The sequence below is a fragment of the Alosa pseudoharengus genome, unplaced genomic scaffold, assembly GCF_046254945.1.
Source record: "Alosa pseudoharengus isolate Yale_2024_CS ecotype anadromous, Long Island Sound unplaced genomic scaffold, YU_APseudo_1.1 YU_APseudo_1.1_scf_7, whole genome shotgun sequence".
Taxonomy (NCBI): domain Eukaryota; kingdom Metazoa; phylum Chordata; class Actinopteri; order Clupeiformes; family Clupeidae; genus Alosa; species Alosa pseudoharengus.
In genome coordinates, this window is record NW_027468859.1 from 31,479,344 (window position 1) to 31,497,529 (window position 18,186).

An 18,186-nucleotide genomic window follows, 5' to 3' on the forward strand; every position below is an offset into this window, starting at 1 on the left:
CACTGCCTGGTTATATCCTCGTTCTATGAATCTTTGAGACATTTCCTTGGCTTTAACCTTAAAATCTTCATCATCGCTACAGATTCTTCTTAGCCTTACAAACTGACCATAAGGAATATTCTTGATTAGATGGTCAGGGTGAAAACTTGATGAATGAAGTATAGTATTCCTATCTGTTTCTTTCCTATAAATAGAGGTCTCTAATTTATGGTTATTGACTGTAATTTCTAGATCTAGGAAATGGACACTTTTAGAGCTATACTCCATAGTGAACCTCAAAGTAGGATATGTCCCATTTATGTGTTCATTAAAATGGCTCAATTCATCTTCAGAACCAGTGAAAATCAAAAGGATGTCATCAATGAACCGCTTAAAGAACAGGATGTTTTGTCTAAAAGGATTGCTGTTGAATATATGTCTATCCTCCCATAGGCCCATAAATAGATTTGCGTAGTTGGGTGCAAATGGGGATCCCATACTCGTCCCTTGAATTTGTAAGTAGTACTTGTTGTTAAAAATGAAATAATTCGATTTGAGAATAAACTTAGTCATCATTACTAACAGTTCCTTTTGAAATAAATCATTTTGAGTTGTAAGGTAGAAGCTCATGGCCTCCAAGCCATCTTCATGAGGGATATTCGTATAAAGACTCTCCACATCAAATGTTACAAGATAAGCATTATCTGGGATGGAAATATCAGCCAACAGTTTAAGAACATCTCTAGTGTCAGCAATATAACTTGGGAGTGTTTTTACAATATCTTTTATCACTATGTCTACAAACTGACTCAAGGGTTCTGTCAAGGAATTTTTGCTGGCAAAAATTGGTCTGCCTGGAGGATTTTGTAGCCGTTTATGGATCTTTGGGAGCAAGTAAAATACTGGGGTGACAGGATGAGCTATTTTCAAAAATTCATATTGGTTCTTCGATAACCACTTATTTTCCATTGCATTGTTTAACAATTCATCTCTTTCTTTAATGTAGTTGTCACCAGGTGGGGGCGCCTGTGCGGCCACCTCTTTCATAAACTACTCTGAGGAGCAACCACAAACCTCCAAATATGTCAGGACACTCAAATGTTCCATAAAAAGTTTGTTTATTAGAAAAGGTATTTTTAATAACACAAGTCCTATGGTCACAAGAGTGACGTGGTCCTTGAGTAGAATTCCTCTGTGTGGCCACAAGAGGTCTGCAGTAAATTCAGGCTGAACTCTGTTCCGTCGCTAGCAGGTAAAGAGTACCAGTGGACCCGCCACGGCCGCTGTCGTGCCTCAGATCCTCCCCAACTGGCCAGAGGTGTAGTTGGCCCATGAGCCGGTGCCCCTCCTAGTGGTCGCTGCTGTAAAAGGGCAGATAATTAGCTGCTAGGTGGTGGTTGGCTTGCCCAGCCTAACAGTCCATGTAGTAAGTCACAGCACAGCACACAGTAACCACAAGTAATTGCACACAACACCTCTCCCATGTATATTAATCACTGCACAATATATAGCTCACAGCCACCACAAACAGTTGCACACCCAATCTCCCCTCTATATAATAATCACTGCACAATTACATCACAGTCACCACAAAGGAGGCTACTACGTAGGAGGGCTAGGCTACTAGCTAGTTCAACATGACAGCCAGACGCTGGACCACAGTTCATCCTAAACGAGGACAGAGCAGCAAACCCGGTGGAGGCCGGAGGGAGGAGTTAGGCACTGGAGTTTAGTTAGGTTTCAGAGGAGAGCAGTTCCAGTCAAGGCACAAAACAATTTCGCCGTCGTAGAGAGGGGGGTTACAGTAGTCCAACCAGAGGGTATTTTAGTTTCAGTCCTGGACGATCAAAGTTCTTAATAGCCGGAAAAGTTGTTACAGTCACGGGGATGTTTAGTTACGGCACCAGAGGCAACGCTTCGTCACAAGCTGATTACTTGACAATGATAATTCCTTTACGTGATGACCACACACATAGCAGAAGAAAACAGCAACTTAACTCTGCGAGGGGTGAACGTTTTCACCCCCCTGAAATCCAATGTAGCAGTGCTCACAAGAGCGGATTCCAGCCGACTTCGCAGACACCGGTGCAGACTCTTGCCGACTCCACTCACGAACAGGCCGTCTGCAGTCCAGCCACGCTTCTGTGGGGCTCGGCTATCCTGTGCCTCTGCGTTCCCCCAACGACTTCCTCTCGGCTGCAACTGGAGGCTTAAAAGTCCAAGCATACACCCCGTGCACCAATCACCAACCCGTTTTTCTCCCGCTACACACCTGAACCCACTTTGTAATCAAAGAGTGCATCCAGACTTAGTCCCCGTGTAAACCGAGGTTTCCCTGTTTTGGTTCCCTCCCCCCTTTTTCCCCTTACTATTCTACCCCGTGACACCCTCCCCCACTTAATTGGTTCTAGCCCCGAGAACCAGTGACTAGGGCCCCCAATCCCCATACCTTGCAGGAGGCCTACCCTGGGTGTATCTCTGAGAGCGCCGAAGATCTGGTCCAGGATCTAGTCCAGGGTCCCCATCTCCCAAAGGGTGCCCTGGGCCCACAGGAGTCCAAGCCCACCCCATCGGTGGCCTGGGTGGTGTTTCGGACACTTCTGTTGCTTCCCCATTAGCTACAGGGTAGTGAGGGCATGGGCGCAGCAGGTTCCGGTGTAGCACCCGCTCTGGGCCCGGCTTCCCTTCAGGTCTCACAATGTAGACAGGTAGATTGGGTTGACGTTGTTCTAGGATGACATAGGGTTGCCGCTCCCAGCGGCCACTCAGTTTCCCCTTTCCCTGCCTCCGGTTGTCCCAGACCAGAACCCGTTCGCCAGGCAACAGTGGGGACTCTCGGGCAGTCCTGTCGTACAGGCGTTTGTTCTTCTCTGCGGCAGCGCCCAGGTGTTTGGTAACCCTTCCATAGGCATAGTGGAGTCGTTGATGGTGTTGCTGGACCCACTCCGTCGTGCTCTGGGCTCCATCCGGTGGTGCAGTGCCCAGGAGTAGATCTATGGGCAACCGTACATGTCTCCCAAACATCAAATAGGAGGGTGCATAGCCAGTGGTGCTGTGGACGCTATTGTTGTAGGCTTGAATCATGTAGGGGAGATGGTCTACCCACCTATTGTGTTGTTCTTCTTCCAGCGTCCCAAGTAGGCTCAATAGGGTCTGGTTCAACCACTCGCATCCTCCGTTCCCTTGGGGGTGATACGGCGTGGTGTGAGTCTTGCGACATCCATAGAGCTGGCACAGCTCCTGTATCAGCTTGGACTCGAAGTTCGGACCCTGATCTGAGTGAAGGACTTCTGGGCACCCAAAAGGCTGTACCACTGCGTTCCAAAGGGCCCTAGCGGTGGTGGACGCCGTCTGGTCTGTGGTGGGGATAGCCCACGCATACTTGGTGAACAAGTCGGTGACCACCAAGATATTCTGGTAACGGTCGGTTGGCCGGCTTAATGTCAGGAAGTCCATAGCAACGATGTGGAAGGGGGCTTTGGGCTGCATGGGTACCAAAGGGGCTTTGCAGTCTGGTTTCCCCTTGAGTACAGCGTGGACAGCCCTGGATGAAAGTACACACTGACGCTTCCATATTGGGCCAATAAAAGTTCCTCCTTAGCAGAGACAGGGTCCTCTCTTTACCCTGGTGGCCCATCTGGTCATGATAGGCCCTTAAAAGACCTTGGATCCGTGCCTGTGGCACAATGACCTGGAACACCTCTTCATGAGTCTGAGCATCTTGGACGGAACGGCAGATCACCCCTTCCCGTAGACTCAGTCTTCCCCAATGGCTTAGCAGTTGCCTCACCACTCGTGTCTTGGTCTTCCTCTCAGCTGGTGGGGGTAATGTGTGGCGCTTCAGATAGGCACGGACTGCCACCAGGTCGTCGTCCCTCCCTTGTAGCTCTTCCCATCGAATTGGGTCCCAGCCCCAACTGATGGGGGCAGTATGTGCACTTGCTCCTGGGGCCTCCACTACTCCCACCAGGAGTCCGTCCTCAGGTTCAATGGATGGAGTTGGCGCTGGATCAGCTGTGTCTGCAACAGGGAGTCTGGACAGCACATCCGCATTAGTATGGTCTTTACCAGGACGGTACTGGATCTCATAGTCATAATTGGCCAGTTGGGCTACCCAACGCTGTTCTACGGCCCCCAACTTGGCTGTATGTAAATGGACCAGAGGGTTGTTGTCAGTTATTACAGTTACCTTAGCACCCCACAGGTAGTCTTTAAACTTTTCACTCAGGGCCCATTTCATGGCCAAGAGTTCGAGTTTAAAGGAACTAGTAGTTGGCTGTAGTTGGAATCGTTCCTCTCTGCCGGGTGAAGACTCCGGCTTGCATAAGCAATAACCCTCTCTACCCCTTGTTGTTGCTGGGCCAGTACTGCACCTAGGCCAGAATTGCTGGCATCCGTGTATAGTTTAAAGGGCTGGGAAAAGTCCGCATAGGCCAGGATGGGTGCCTACAGAAGCTGCATCTTAAGTCTTTGGAAGGCAGAGTCACATTCGGAGCTCCACACAACGGAGGGGGATCCCCGGCCACGGGGACGTCCAGTTCCCACCAGGAGTTCGTTCAGGGGTTTCGCAACCTTTGAAAAGTCCTTAATAAAACGTCTGTAATACCCCACAAAACCCAAAAAAGATCGCACTTGCCTGACAGTCTTTGGGGTTTGCCAGTCCTGTACTGCAGACACTTTTTCTGGGTCGGGGGCAACCCCCTGGTGGCTGACGCAGTGGCCCAGGAACTTGACCCTTTTCCGGAACAGATGGCATTTGGCTGGGCGTAACTTCAAGCCATATCTCTCCATCGCCCGGAACACTTCCTCAAGGTGGTGCAGATGAGAAGGGAAATCTGGGGAAAACACAATGACATCGTCAAGATAAACAAGGGTAGAATCGACTAACTGCCCCCCCAGACACCTCTGCATCAGCCTCTGGAAGGTGGCTGGGGCATTACAGAGACCAAAGGGCATCCTGTCCCACTCAAAGAGCCCGAATGGGGTGGTGAAGGCTGTCTTCTCTCTGTCTCTGTCTTCCACCCGGACCTGCTAGTATCCACTGGCCAAATCCAGGGTGGAGTACCAGGCGGCCTGGGTTAAGCTGGATAGAGAGTCTTCTATGCGGGGGAGGGGAAAAGCATCCTTCTTAGTCACACTGTTCAACTTACGATAATCCACACAGAATCTCCAGGCTCCCCCCTTCTTTTGCACCAATACTATTGGGGCTGCCCAGGGGCTGCTACTCTCCCGGATGATACCCCCCTCCAACATACCTTGCAGTAGGGTACGGACCTCATGATAGAGTGTGGGAGGCACGGGTCGGTACCGCTCACGGCTGGGCGCAGCATCCCCTGTGGGGATCTGGTGTTTAACAATGTCTGTGCACCCATAGTCCTCGTCGTGTGTAGAGAACATGTGCCGCCACTTGGACAGGAAACACTGGAGCTGGTGTTGTTGGTCCTCATTTAGGCCATCCCCCTGCAGAGACTCACAAGACATATGGTCAGGTTTTTCCCCAATCGAGGCATCTGTCCCTTGCCCGGCCTGAACAATGCCGACTTCCACCACCCCTGAGCTTACCCTAGTGAAACGAACATCCCTTCCCTCTCTCACCTGTGATGGCCTCGCGACAGTAACGCGAGCCAGACCTTGATGACAATGAAGGTGGACTGGATAGGGCTTAGTGTTACGCACTCGCACAGGGACACGACCGTGACGTACTGTCGCTAGGGCTCGGGCTACGTCTACCTCTTGGCAGTCTCTGTGGGGTTCCACTACCACCCAGCCGTCTGGGCCATAGGCTCGGCCTGGTAGCTTAGCCCAGACTAGGGCCTCACTCTGGGCAGGGATTGCCAGGGCATATCGACAGGCTACCCGTGCTGTGTCTTCCCGCTCCCAATGTGCCATGGCAGCACTGATCCGGCGGCAGTCCGTGAATATGTGCTCCCACTCCTTACATTCTGTTGGGCCAGGTGGCGACGCCGATCCAACCCGTTGGCTTTGGAACAGGTCCTCCCAGCAGGCAGAGAGGACGTTCATGCCCAGCAGGGCTCGATGGGCACCCAGGCAATGGTCCCTGACAACAACAACTCCTTTTCCAGGCACCATGACGCCACGCACTTGGAAGTCGGCTACCACATAGCCAACGTACGGGATATCCAGTCCATTTGCGCCCCGCAACGTCAGCCACGGTCCTCCAGTCCCCTGTAATTGTTGTACATCAAACAGTTGAGCACACAAACTCTCAGAAAACAGAGTGACCTGGGAACCGGTATCAACTAGGCACCGTACTTCCTTGCCATTAACATGTATATCTACAATAGGACACTGTCCAATCAAAACATCTCTAGGAGAAGGAGAGGGGTCGCATAAAGGGGTCCCAGCCACCTGACCCACAGTGGCTGGAGAAGCTAAAAATCCCCCTGTGAGGCACGTCGAGGGCCACACTGGCGGCTAATATGCCCTGCTTCCCCACACCGGTTACAGATTGGCCTACCGTGAGGGTCCCACTGGAACCTTGAGCTGGGGGGTCGGGCTGTACGACGTTCTTGCTCCCATGTATCTGCAGAGTGAGACCGCTCGCGGCCCAGTGGTGTTGGACCAGGCAGACCCTTGCGTAGTTCTCCCAAAAGGGTCTTGGAGAGCTCGGCCATTTGTTCCTTCACCTCCTTCATGATTTCAGCATGGAACTCACGCTTCCAATCAGACACAGGGCCAGGGACAGTCGCCGCAGCACTACTCGTAGCCATGCACACCGGCTGTTCCACAGTCTCCAAATGGTCCATTTCCAGAGCTAGGGCCTCTTTTCTGATGTCTTCGAAGGTTGCCTCAGGATTGCGGCGAAGGTGGATTCTCAGACTACGGCGGATAGGCCCATCACCAAGGCCCATGATGAACTGGTCCCGCATTAGCGTGTCGCCATCTCCTAGGCCACGGTCGTCCCGGTTCTTCAGTCTGGTGAACCCCTCTCGTTATCTGCAATGAGAAAGAGCGAGTAGATTGTTTTTGCCCTTGCCTACAGTTAAAGAACTGGGCCCTCAAAGCAGCTATGGAAATGTGGTCGCCATAAAGTTCTGTTAAAAAGTCAAAGATGGCTTGGGGACTTGCACGACGCTCTTCAGGTGCTGCCTGGACCTCCCTCTTAGCTTCACCCTCAAGAGACCCCAGGACGAACTGCAGTTTTTGTTGCTCGCTAAGCCCTTGTAAGCTAGCCAAATAGTTGGTTTGAGACTTCCATTCCACCAGACTCAGCTCAGATCCTGGCCCTCCAAAACGCTGTGCCCAAGGGGCTCCCATGAATATAGGCATTACCTGGGGCCGGGCTGCAGGGGGCTCGTCCTCAGACATATTGGAGGACTACGGTTGCTCAACTCAGGCAGAAATCCTGCCGACTACGCCAATTTTCACCAGGTGGGGGCGCCTGTGCGGCCACCTCTTTCATAAACTACTCTGAGGAGCAACCACAAACCTCCAAATATGTCAGGACACTCAAATGTTCCATAAAAAGTTTGTTTATTAGAAAAGGTATTTTTAATAACACAAGTCCTATGGTCACAAGAGTGACGTGGTCCTTGAGTAGAATTCCTCTGTGTGGCCACAAGAGGTCTGCAGTAAATTCAGGCTGAACTCTGTTCCGTCGCTAGCAGGTAAAGAGTACCAGTGGACCCGCCACGGCCGCTGTCGTGCCTCAGATCCTCCCCAACTGGCCAGAGGTGTAGTTGGCCCATGAGCCGGTGCCCCTCCTAGTGGTCGCTGCTGTAAAAGGGCAGATAATTAGCTGCTAGGTGGTGGTTGGCTTGCCCAGCCTAACAGTCCATGTAGTAAGTCACAGCACAGCACACAGTAACCACAAGTAATTGCACACAACACCTCTCCCATGTATATTAATCACTGCACAATATATAGCTCACAGCCACCACAAACAGTTGCACACCCAATCTCCCCTCTATATAATAATCACTGCACAATATACATCACAGTCACCACAAAGGAGGCTACTACGTAGGAGGGCTAGGCTACTAGCTAGTTCAACATGACAGCCAGACGCTGGACCACAGTTCATCCTAAACGAGGACAGAGCAGCAAACCCGGTGGAGGCCGGAGGGAGGAGTTAGGCACTGGAGTTTAGTTAGGTTTCAGAGGAGAGCAGTTCCAGTCAAGGCACAAAACAATTTCGCCGTCGTAGAGAGGGGGGTTACAGTAGTCCAACCAGAGGGTATTTTAGTTTCAGTCCTGGACGATCAAAGTTCTTAATAGCCAGAAAAGTTGTTACAGTCACGGGGATGTTTAGTTACGGCACCAGAGGCAACGCTTCGTCACAAGCTGATTACTTGACAATGATAATTCCTTTACGTGATGACCACACACATAGCAGAAGAAAACAGCAGCTTAACTCTGCGAGGGGTGAACGTTTTCACCCCCCTGAAATCCAATGTAGCAGTGCTCACAAGAGCGGATTCCAGCCGACTTCGCAGACACCGGTGCAGACTCTTGCCGACTCCACTCACGAACAGGCCCGTCTGCAGTCCAGCCACGCTTCTGTGGGGCTCGGCTATCCTGTGCCTCTGCGTTCCCCCAACGACTTCCTCTCGGCTGCAACTGGAGGCTTAAAAGTCCAAGCATACACCCCGTGCACCAATCACCAACCCGTTTTTCTCCCGCTACACACCTGAACCCACTTTGTAAACAAAGAGTGCATCCAGACTTAGTCCCCGTGTAAACCCAGGTTTCCCTGTTTTGGTTCCCTCCCCCCTTTTTCCCCTTACTCTTCTACCCCGTGACATAGTCATCCATTGGATTTTTTGACAACAGTTTATAAAATTCAACATTGCTCAGTTGTCTCAGCGCTTCAGCTACATAGTCAATAGTATTTTGTACAACAATGGCACCACCCTTATCAGCAGATTTCACAATTAAACCAGTGTTCTCCCTTAATTCATCCAAAGCTTTCCTTTCCAGTTTAGTGATGTTACAGTTGTTCTTTCTTTTTTCAGACTTAATCAAAGCATTAATATCCTTTTCCACCAATTTACCAAAAGTGACCAGAGTCAAGTGAAGGTTTGTGCACAGGGACATCTATGGACTTTGATTACTAATTGGAAACTTGGCAGTGAGTTTTGTCTTTCCCTTTGTTGCACGCCACGATGAGTAACCCTACCGACATACAAAATGATCACCAAGCGGTATGCCTCTCCTTTGATGAGACAGAAGCACAGAATATACTTTCTCAAGATTCTCTCTTTGAAAATTGCCAAAACAGGGCAATGACTGACATCGATGACCAGAAATTGAAGTTGACATATCTGGAGAAAAAAAGTGTCCGCCTGAAATGGCATGGCGTAGCACTGTCGGAATATTGGAGGAATAAACAGATTCCCCGAGGATTAAGAATGAATAAGAGACCCACTCTCGGTAACCAGGATCCCGAATTTGTGAAGAAGTGGGAACAAATCCTTAATAAGTGTTCAATGGATCTGACGTTGTTAATCATTGAGCAAACGAAGCGAGACGCGGAAAAAGTAAAAACCGAGATAAGTGAATTGAAGACCGCACTGAAAGCCATTGATACATCACAGCTCTCCAGGTTGGAAACCGAATTAAAAGCAGAATTGACAGTATTTGAAGAAGAACTAAAGGACTTCAAAATCAAGAAATTTGAAAGGGATGCTGAGGATTATAGAAGAGGCACAGTGTACAATTGGACTAGGAGCGATGGCGGCACCAGGAATCCGAGACCCCCGAGACCAACGGGCCGGCAACATCGGAATTGGAGACAACCAGAACGTAGGCCTACTCGGGATCTACTCCTCACAAGCGAAGCAGAAACGTCTGACCAAGGCCATACCAGCGCATCCTCCACTGATGATCATTTTTTAGGAAGGGGGACAAGAGGCCGACAAAGAAAAAGACACGGAGGGGGCAACGAAAGCCGAGATCCAAATCGAGTGACACGAAGCCTGCATCGGAACAAACGGTGATAAACATTTCAGATCAATCTTTAACGCCCACACCGTTAAGAGTGCTGAGTCGAGGACTCTCGTTTGTTCCAACTAACAAATTAAATGCCTTCAAAATACAGGTGGACCAATTCAAGTTCTTAAGACAATTGCATTTAAAACATTTTTTCCACAATAAGACTGCTACCACTGATAATGGGGAATGACGTCTTAGGTTCTTTGAACAAATTAAAGAAAAAGTCGACCTTTATGCCGCCAGGTATCCAGAATCCTACTCTGGTCACTATTGGTAAATTGGTGGAAAAGGATATTAATGCTTTGATTAAGTCTGAAAAAAGAAAGAACAACTGTAACATCACTAAACTGGAAAGGAAAGCTTTGGATGAATTAAGGGAGAACACTGGTTTAATTGTGAAATCTGCTGATAAGGGTGGTGCCATTGTTGTACAAAATACTATTGACTATGTAGCTGAAGCGCTGAGACAACTGAGCAATGTTGAATTTTATAAACTGTTGTCAAAAAATCCAATGGATGACTACATTAAAGAAAGAGATGAATTGTTAAACAATGCAATGGAAAATAAGTGGTTATCGAAGAACCAATATGAATTTTTGAAAATAGATCATCCTGTCACCCCAGTATTTTACTTGCTCCCAAAGATCCATAAACGGCTACAAAATCCTCCAGGCAGACCAATTGTTGCCAGCAAAAATTCCTTGACAGAACCCTTGAGTCAGTTTATAGACATAGTGATAAAAGATATTGTAAAAACACTCCCAAGTTATATTGCTGACACTAGAGATGTTCTTAAACTGTTGGCTGATATTTCCATCCCAGATAATGCTTATCTTGTAACATTTGATGTGGAGAGTCTTTATACGAATATCCCTCATGAAGATGGCTTGGAGGCCATGAGCTTCTACCTTACAACTCAAAATGATTTATTTCAAAAGGAACTGTTAGTAATGATGGTATATTTTTTACTACCATATTTCTCTTGAGACTTAATCAGGACGATGCAGGTCAGAATCCAGGCTTTATTCTTTTCAATGAGGGGCCTAGTGCCCCTCAAGGGAGAAAAGTACATGTTTGTGTCACCCCATCATGGGTTTCACCAGATTCTCAATATTCTCTTCTAACTTCTCTGACTAACAGAGACCATATTTAAAGTTACACACAAAGAAGGAGTGACCTCTAGGTCCAACCCAGTTTGAATATGCAATAGAAAGGGAGGATGAGGATTAGGCCTTCATCAGGTCTGGTCAGCTTCTATTATCTTTTAATTAAAACTACCCCCTTTCCTGGGAAGTCCTTCAGAGGCTTGGACACATGCTGTTCTACAAACATTCACACCTTGGTGATGGGCAAAAGGCATAAACAATGGATACACTGCATACAAACCAAAGACACACACACAGGGTACACATGGGTACACAATCACAAATGACCATAAGAACTATACAGTCTTCAAGTCATAAAGACTTGAATCATTAAACCATTCACATAAAATATGAATACAAAATATTCCCTTCAATTATGATGACTAAGTTTATTCTCAAATCGAATTATTTCATTTTTAACAACAAGTACTACTTACAAATTCAAGGGACGAGTATGGGATCCCCATTTGCACCCAACTATGCAAATCTATTTATGGGCCTATGGGAGGATAGACATATATTCAACAGCAATCCTTTTAGACAAAACATCCTGTTCTTTAAGCGGTTCATTGATGACATCCTTTTGATTTTAACTGGTTCTGAAGATGAATTGAGCCATTTTAATGAATACATAAATGGGACATATCCTACTTTGAGGTTCACTATGGAGTATAGCTCTAAAAGTGTCCATTTCCTAGATCTAGAAATTACAGTCAATAACCATAAATTAGAGACCTCTATTTATAGGAAAGAAACAGATAGGAATACTATACTTCATTCATCAAGTTTTCACCCTGACCATCTAATCAAGAATATTCCTTATGGTCAGTTTGTAAGGCTAAGAAGAATCTGTAGCGATGATGAAGATTTTAAGGTTAAAGCCAAGGAAATGTCTCAAAGATTCATAGAACGAGGATATAACCAGGCAGTGATTAATCAGGCAAGTGAAAAGGCAGGCCAGAAAAATAGGAATGAGCTGTTGAATCCTACTCCTAAGAAATCAGAGAGTAGAGTAACTTTTGTAACCGAATACTCCACAAATTCCACACAGGTGAAAAGAATAATCAACAAACATTGGAAACTCCTTGAATGTGACCCGAGTCTGAGCCACTTACCAACTAAACCACGATATTGCTTCAAACGGGGCAAGAATATCAAAGATTTAGTAGTCAGTTCTATGTACCAAGAACCTCCAGTTACAAATTGGCTGACTAAACAAGTTTATGGTAATTATAGGTGTGGCCAGTGTGCACACTGCTCAAATACTGTTGACATCAAAACATTCACCCATCCACACTCGGGTGAAAAGTATGGCATCAAACAGTTTATCAATTGTCTCTCTACACATGTAGTGTACATGTTAAAATGCCCTTGTGGCTTGATGTATATAGGCCAAACAAAAAGAAATGTGAAGTTAAGAATTGCTGAACACAAAGCCTCTATTAGAAACAACAATATGGATTACGCTATCGCCAGACATTACAAGGACAGAAATCATGGTTCAGCCACTACATTGAGATTCATTGGCATTGAGAGGGTTGAACCTAATGTAAGAGGTGGTGATTTGATAAAACAATTGCTTAAAAGGGAGGCTTACTGGATTCACAAATTGAATACAGTCGAACCATATGGACTTAATGAAAAACAAGACTTGAGTGTTTTTTTGTGAACAGAATAACTGGCTTGTAAAAATTATTTTGTATATTCAAACTAATAAGGTATTGTCTTATGCACATCTTGATATTTTGGAATTAATTAAATGTTAGAGGTGTTGATAAACTGATGAACTGTTGATGTTGATGATGAACTGTTGAATTTATGAACAAAATTATTAGGTGGATTTTATAAATTGATGGATTACTGATCACTGAATTACTGATGTTATTTGATTGATGCTGATAATGAACTTATGTACTAAATGATTAGGTGTTTATGAATTACTGGTGTCACCTAAACATATGAACTAATTTCTAGGTGTTTTAAGAATTTATTAACTACTGATGTTGTATGTGAACTTATTAATTCTGTGTTGTTTAAGAAGTATATTGATGTTAATGAAATTATGAACTAATTGATATGTAGCCTAAACATCTCCCAACAAGGTCATGTGACATTACCTGATTTATTCACCTGTGGAAAGGAAGGGGGGATGGTACAGAGCGAACCTGATGAAGCGCTAGGCGAAACGCGTTGTTCGTCCTTAAATAAATATGAAGTTTACAGTGATCAGTGTGCGGTGATTTTTGATCTTTCACTCTTGGATTAATTTATCCATGTTTGGATTTTATGAACTGGCCCAATCAACTTATTATTTTAGCAAAACTGATGAAACTTACCCTACTGACCCTCCCAGCTCTGTGTGCAACAATGAGTGCAGAGAGGCAGTTTTGCTAACTCATATTTATATCCCATTGTGTAATACTGAAACTGAAAGAGCTCTTGGAGGAACTTTCAGTGTTGACTCACACAGTGACTTCACATAAAAGCTGTTATTTTTTAACTAAATTAACCCCTCTCTCGCCAGATGAAATGACAAAGTGCAACTCAAAGCATTCCACACACAAGACATTGATACACACAACAAATAGATGCTGGACGGAGCGGCGTAGCCTACTCACCAGCATTCCCGTGACACCAAGACTTAAACAAACAAATGAATAAATGATTTTTTAAAAATGACACACAAAACAAAAGATGTCAGACGGAACAGCGTTTAAGCCTTATGTGTTTTTGATGGATGGGAATTTCCCTATAGGCTACCAGGGGCGGAGCTAGCCCAGTGTCACACAAAAATAACCCCATATGACTTCTAGTGGATTCTGTGTAAACTAATGGACACATTTAGACTTTATAAATGTTTATAATAGTTTTGGGTCTTTCAAGAGGGGTCTATAACATATTTGATCAGCATGCACTTAGTCTCTTACGAGTTATGGTTTGTATATTATATAGGCTAGTAGGCTATACTATGCTGAGAGAATCCTGATGGGATGCTACCTTGTCTCAATACATTTTTAGCTGTCAAATGCATATATTTCTAATAATAGTTATTTTAATGGCAGTATGTGTATTTAAATTGTGCAAACAGTATCATAATAGTATCATGTGCAAAATTGTGCAAACAGTATCATAATAGTATCATGTGCAAAATTGTGCAAACAGTATCATAATAGTTTTTGCCACGTTTTGCGACTTTGAACTCTGGCCAAAGTAGCCTTATGGTCAGGTTTAGCACAGCCCCACACATTGTAAACCAACTGATTATAATGTTCAGTGGAACACATGAAGCTAAATTTAATCCAGGGCTTAAAATTAATTTTGCAATATAGGCCTAGGCCCACAGGCGTCAATGAGAGAACAGCACTTAAACTAATCTTTGCTTACATGATTTTGAGTAAGTCTTGTGACAACATGTCATGATACATTTGATAATGTTTGATCGTTGTTTTGGTATGAAGCATCTTTCACGTAGGCCTAATGAATGCGCACTCTATAAAGTGAACGTAGGCTATAGCATTCTGAGGGCCAGATGTACTAACGCTTTTGCGCCCACTTCAGGCGTATTTGTTCACAATGTGCGTGTAAAATCATTGCAAGGTATGTACAAACAGGCCGCAATGATGTAAAAGCGCAAACTGCCTGTCGCAGGAGCTGAAAGTGGCAGATTGCGTTTGTCATGTCATGCATATGCATTCATGGGAGGATCCAGGGGTAAGTGGGAGTTTAGCGTAAAAAGATGGGAGGGGAAGAGTAAAGAGCGCCTAATTATGTATTCCGCGATATGTACAAAGACTGCTCCTGAAAGCGCACGTCTATTCTGCGCCTAAATACTTACGTCTTGTAAAAGCAGGTGTTAATACAAATTGCAGTTCAATGCGTCAATAAGAGAACCTTTCAAAGACAACAGAATTGCTATTTAGGGACTGTACGATATTTGGGGGGGGGGGGGTGGCACTAGTGAGGCACTGATTAATTCAAGGGTGGCATTAGGCAAAACATCCAGATAAACAGAAACAGGCTCAAGATGTGAAATTAGCACAATTACATTAGGGAAACCAGATGCAAACACCATACTCATAAATTGAAGGACACAAAAACACAAATACCTTACTCTCACATAAAAATTCTTTGTACTGAAATAAAATGTAACACAAACATATTAAAGTTAATTATTAAAGTTGTCTGTCACTGGGCTTGTTAGGGTGCTCTGTCTCTTTTGGCTTCCAGGGGTCACTGTTGAACACTTACCTGTCTTGTTTGTTTTGGTTTCGGCTGTCTTTATGTGACAGGTGCTTGATCTTGTGTTTTGGTTTGCCATGTGCTCCGGGCCACGCCTTTCCTTTGTGTTTCCCTCCATTTTTGTTTTTCACCACCTGTTGTTAATGAGTTATTGTCATGTGACCAATTAATACTTGTATTTAAGTTCCGGTTTTTCTGTTTGTTGGCCACTGAGACTTTGTCAATTCCACACGTCCCTGGTGAGTTCTTTTGAATTCTTTGACTAGCTAAGACTAAAACCTTTTGTGTTCATGGACTTTGCTGCTCTTATTTGTTGATCTCTGCTTTCGGAAGTGCCTTTTGTTGCCAAGCAATACTTCTAATTTTGGATTTTCTGTTTTTTCCCTTTTTTTTGCTGATTTATGGACTCTGTTTCTGAGCTTTTTGTGGAATAAACAAGACAACATTTTTTGATTTGAACCTCTGCATTTGAGTCTGATCTCTACCTGAACCATAGCACAGTGGTTAGCACTCCTGCCTGCCAAGCCAGCGGCCCGGGTTCAATCCCCGAGTCGGTTCTAATAGGGCTATACTGTGCTAAAACAAATTCCATCATGGGGACATTACAATATAATCCCTTTTATATTGGATGATTAAAGTTCTCAAGAAACTTTAGGCTGGTATCAGGGCCGCTGCTGGCCATTTGGGTGCCCTAAGCAGAAAAAATAAAGTAGTAGTTTGATGTTTAATTACATAATACTGAGCCTTTTTATTTATTTTAGTGTGGCAGCAATACGTTTCTGTATTTTACCTTATTTATAAATGGTGCACTGTCACTTTATTACTGGTTATATTAAGTCACGTTGAGTCTACATAACTCTCACATTTAGACTGTGGCTAATCCACAAACTCTAGCATTGTTTGTGCTACATTTGTAGCATAAACAGGTATAAACAGCCTCCATTGCTTTGGAAATGGAATCATGTAATTACATGATGCGAGCTAGACATTTTCTATTTGCAACTAAAAGTGAATTGGGTGTGCCTGTCGTTCGTCCAATCGTTGGTCTGGCACAGCTGAAATATTTTCTGCTTTCACGGCTATGCTTGTCTGTTCTTGACATTCTAACCTGCTGTAGTGTCAACAAAAACCAACCATAATAGCTTATAACGAGCAAAACATTTTTGCACAATAAAAAAACACAATAGTTTACCTTGGACACTCATTAGGCTACATGCATGGTTGAGTTTGTTAGGTCCTCACTGCACCCACGACAGTTAAATAGCTTACTGCATTTTGAAAGATAGTTGGCAGAAAGTCTGGAAAGACTGGCCCGCCGTCTTGCACAGTAGCCTCAGATTGCACCCGTCAAAACGCAGCTGTGAATGCAGGATGGAAACTGAAACTGCTTCGGTCGCCGGGTACGATACACTGAACTTGCAAGCGGGATATTCTTCCTACAGGCAGTAGGGGCGGGCGAGAGAGTCTTCATTCGCCCTGTAATGAGTCATTTAACCATATACCGACTTACGAAGATGAGTAACACTAAAACGTTGCCTGGTGTCCCTTTAAATGGAGTATCATAACAATAACGTTCAAATTAGATCTGCTGCATAGTGCAGATTGAAAGGACCCCAAAAAGTATCATCCTTGCATGTAATATGCTGTTGCTGCATTTTGACATTGTAAACGTTCGGAAGAGTGACGACAAAAGCAGTTACAGTTAACACTTAATGACCTAGCAAATGTCGGCGACTTAAGTGTGTGATTAGATAAATGGGCACTGGCAGATGCAATAGGTAAATAGATATCTTTGCGTGTTAGCACAAGCAGTAGCCTGTAGGCCAATAAAGGGAAGTGTGTTTGCCTCTTAAATTTCTATTGTCTGACACTTCAAACTGCTGCATGTGCATCAAGAAAGGTCCCGCCTTAGACCATGTTAATGGCCAATCGTAGACTAGGATTTGGGGGTGGCACCTGGGGTGGCCAATCGAATCTCAAGGGTGGCCTGTGCCACCCGGAGCCACCCCTCTGGCTCCGTCCCTGATGGTAACTTACTAACAATAAGAATTTGCTCATAACACTTTAAATACATTGCACTGCTGTTTTGGTTGTCCCAAACTTTTAGATAGGCATAGGCCCACGCAGTCAAGGACTTTTAACACTCGCACCAACCCGACTTGTCATGACATGCCTTAGCCTCAAAAAGGTTGAGAACCTCTGCTCTACGCATTAACTGAATCCCTGTTCCAAACAGTGTTTTTTAAAAAAAATTTTTTTAAATAAGCCTACAGAGGTAAGCAAACATTTCAACATTTTAAACATGTGTAGACCGTGACCGTAGAGGACAATCTCTCAGTGTCAGTATCACTGTTAGAACAGTAGGCCTAGGCCAAAGTCTTTTAACGTTACGGTTAAACGCCTGAAAAATATTAAGCTGCTGCTGTTTTCTTTTAATTACTGAATGATTTAGGCTATTATCATATGAATGAATGGAACGTTGTGTTTTTAAGCGCCAGAATTGACCCATCCCAAGCCCGAAAACCGCCACAGGTCAATCGTTATCATGTCATGACAATGCTACGTTTTCATATTTTATAGTCTATGGTTTCCATGCACACCATATTCCGATTTTATTCGGAATAATGCCAATATTTAGATTGCAAATGAGTTAATAAATATAGGCTAGTTGTCACAAAAGTTTTTATTTATTATTGTTGTAGGCTAATATTGAATGATTTCACAAATAAAGCCGTGAAAAAATTGTACGCACAGTGCGTACAGGATTGCGCCTGCCGGCGCCACTGATCTGTGCCTCTGTTGGAATTCCTCCTCCATTTCTCTTAGTAACAGCAACTGTTTACAAATTGTTGTGACTGATGCCATCCAT

At 44.9% G+C, this 18,186-nt stretch overlaps 1 long non-coding RNA gene across 1 annotated transcript; it reads right to left on the reverse strand.

Annotated features, from left to right (window-relative positions):
• Nucleotides 1–4,479: 4,479 nt before the first annotated feature.
• Nucleotides 4,480–16,596, reverse strand: LOC143109593 (uncharacterized). The gene is made up of 3 exons (XR_012983908.1): nucleotides 16,510–16,596; nucleotides 15,327–15,451; nucleotides 4,480–4,814 (listed from the first exon to the last, which is right to left on the reverse strand). It is a non-coding gene; the product is annotated as an uncharacterized LOC143109593 (long non-coding RNA).
• Nucleotides 16,597–18,186: the final 1,590 nt, after the last annotated feature.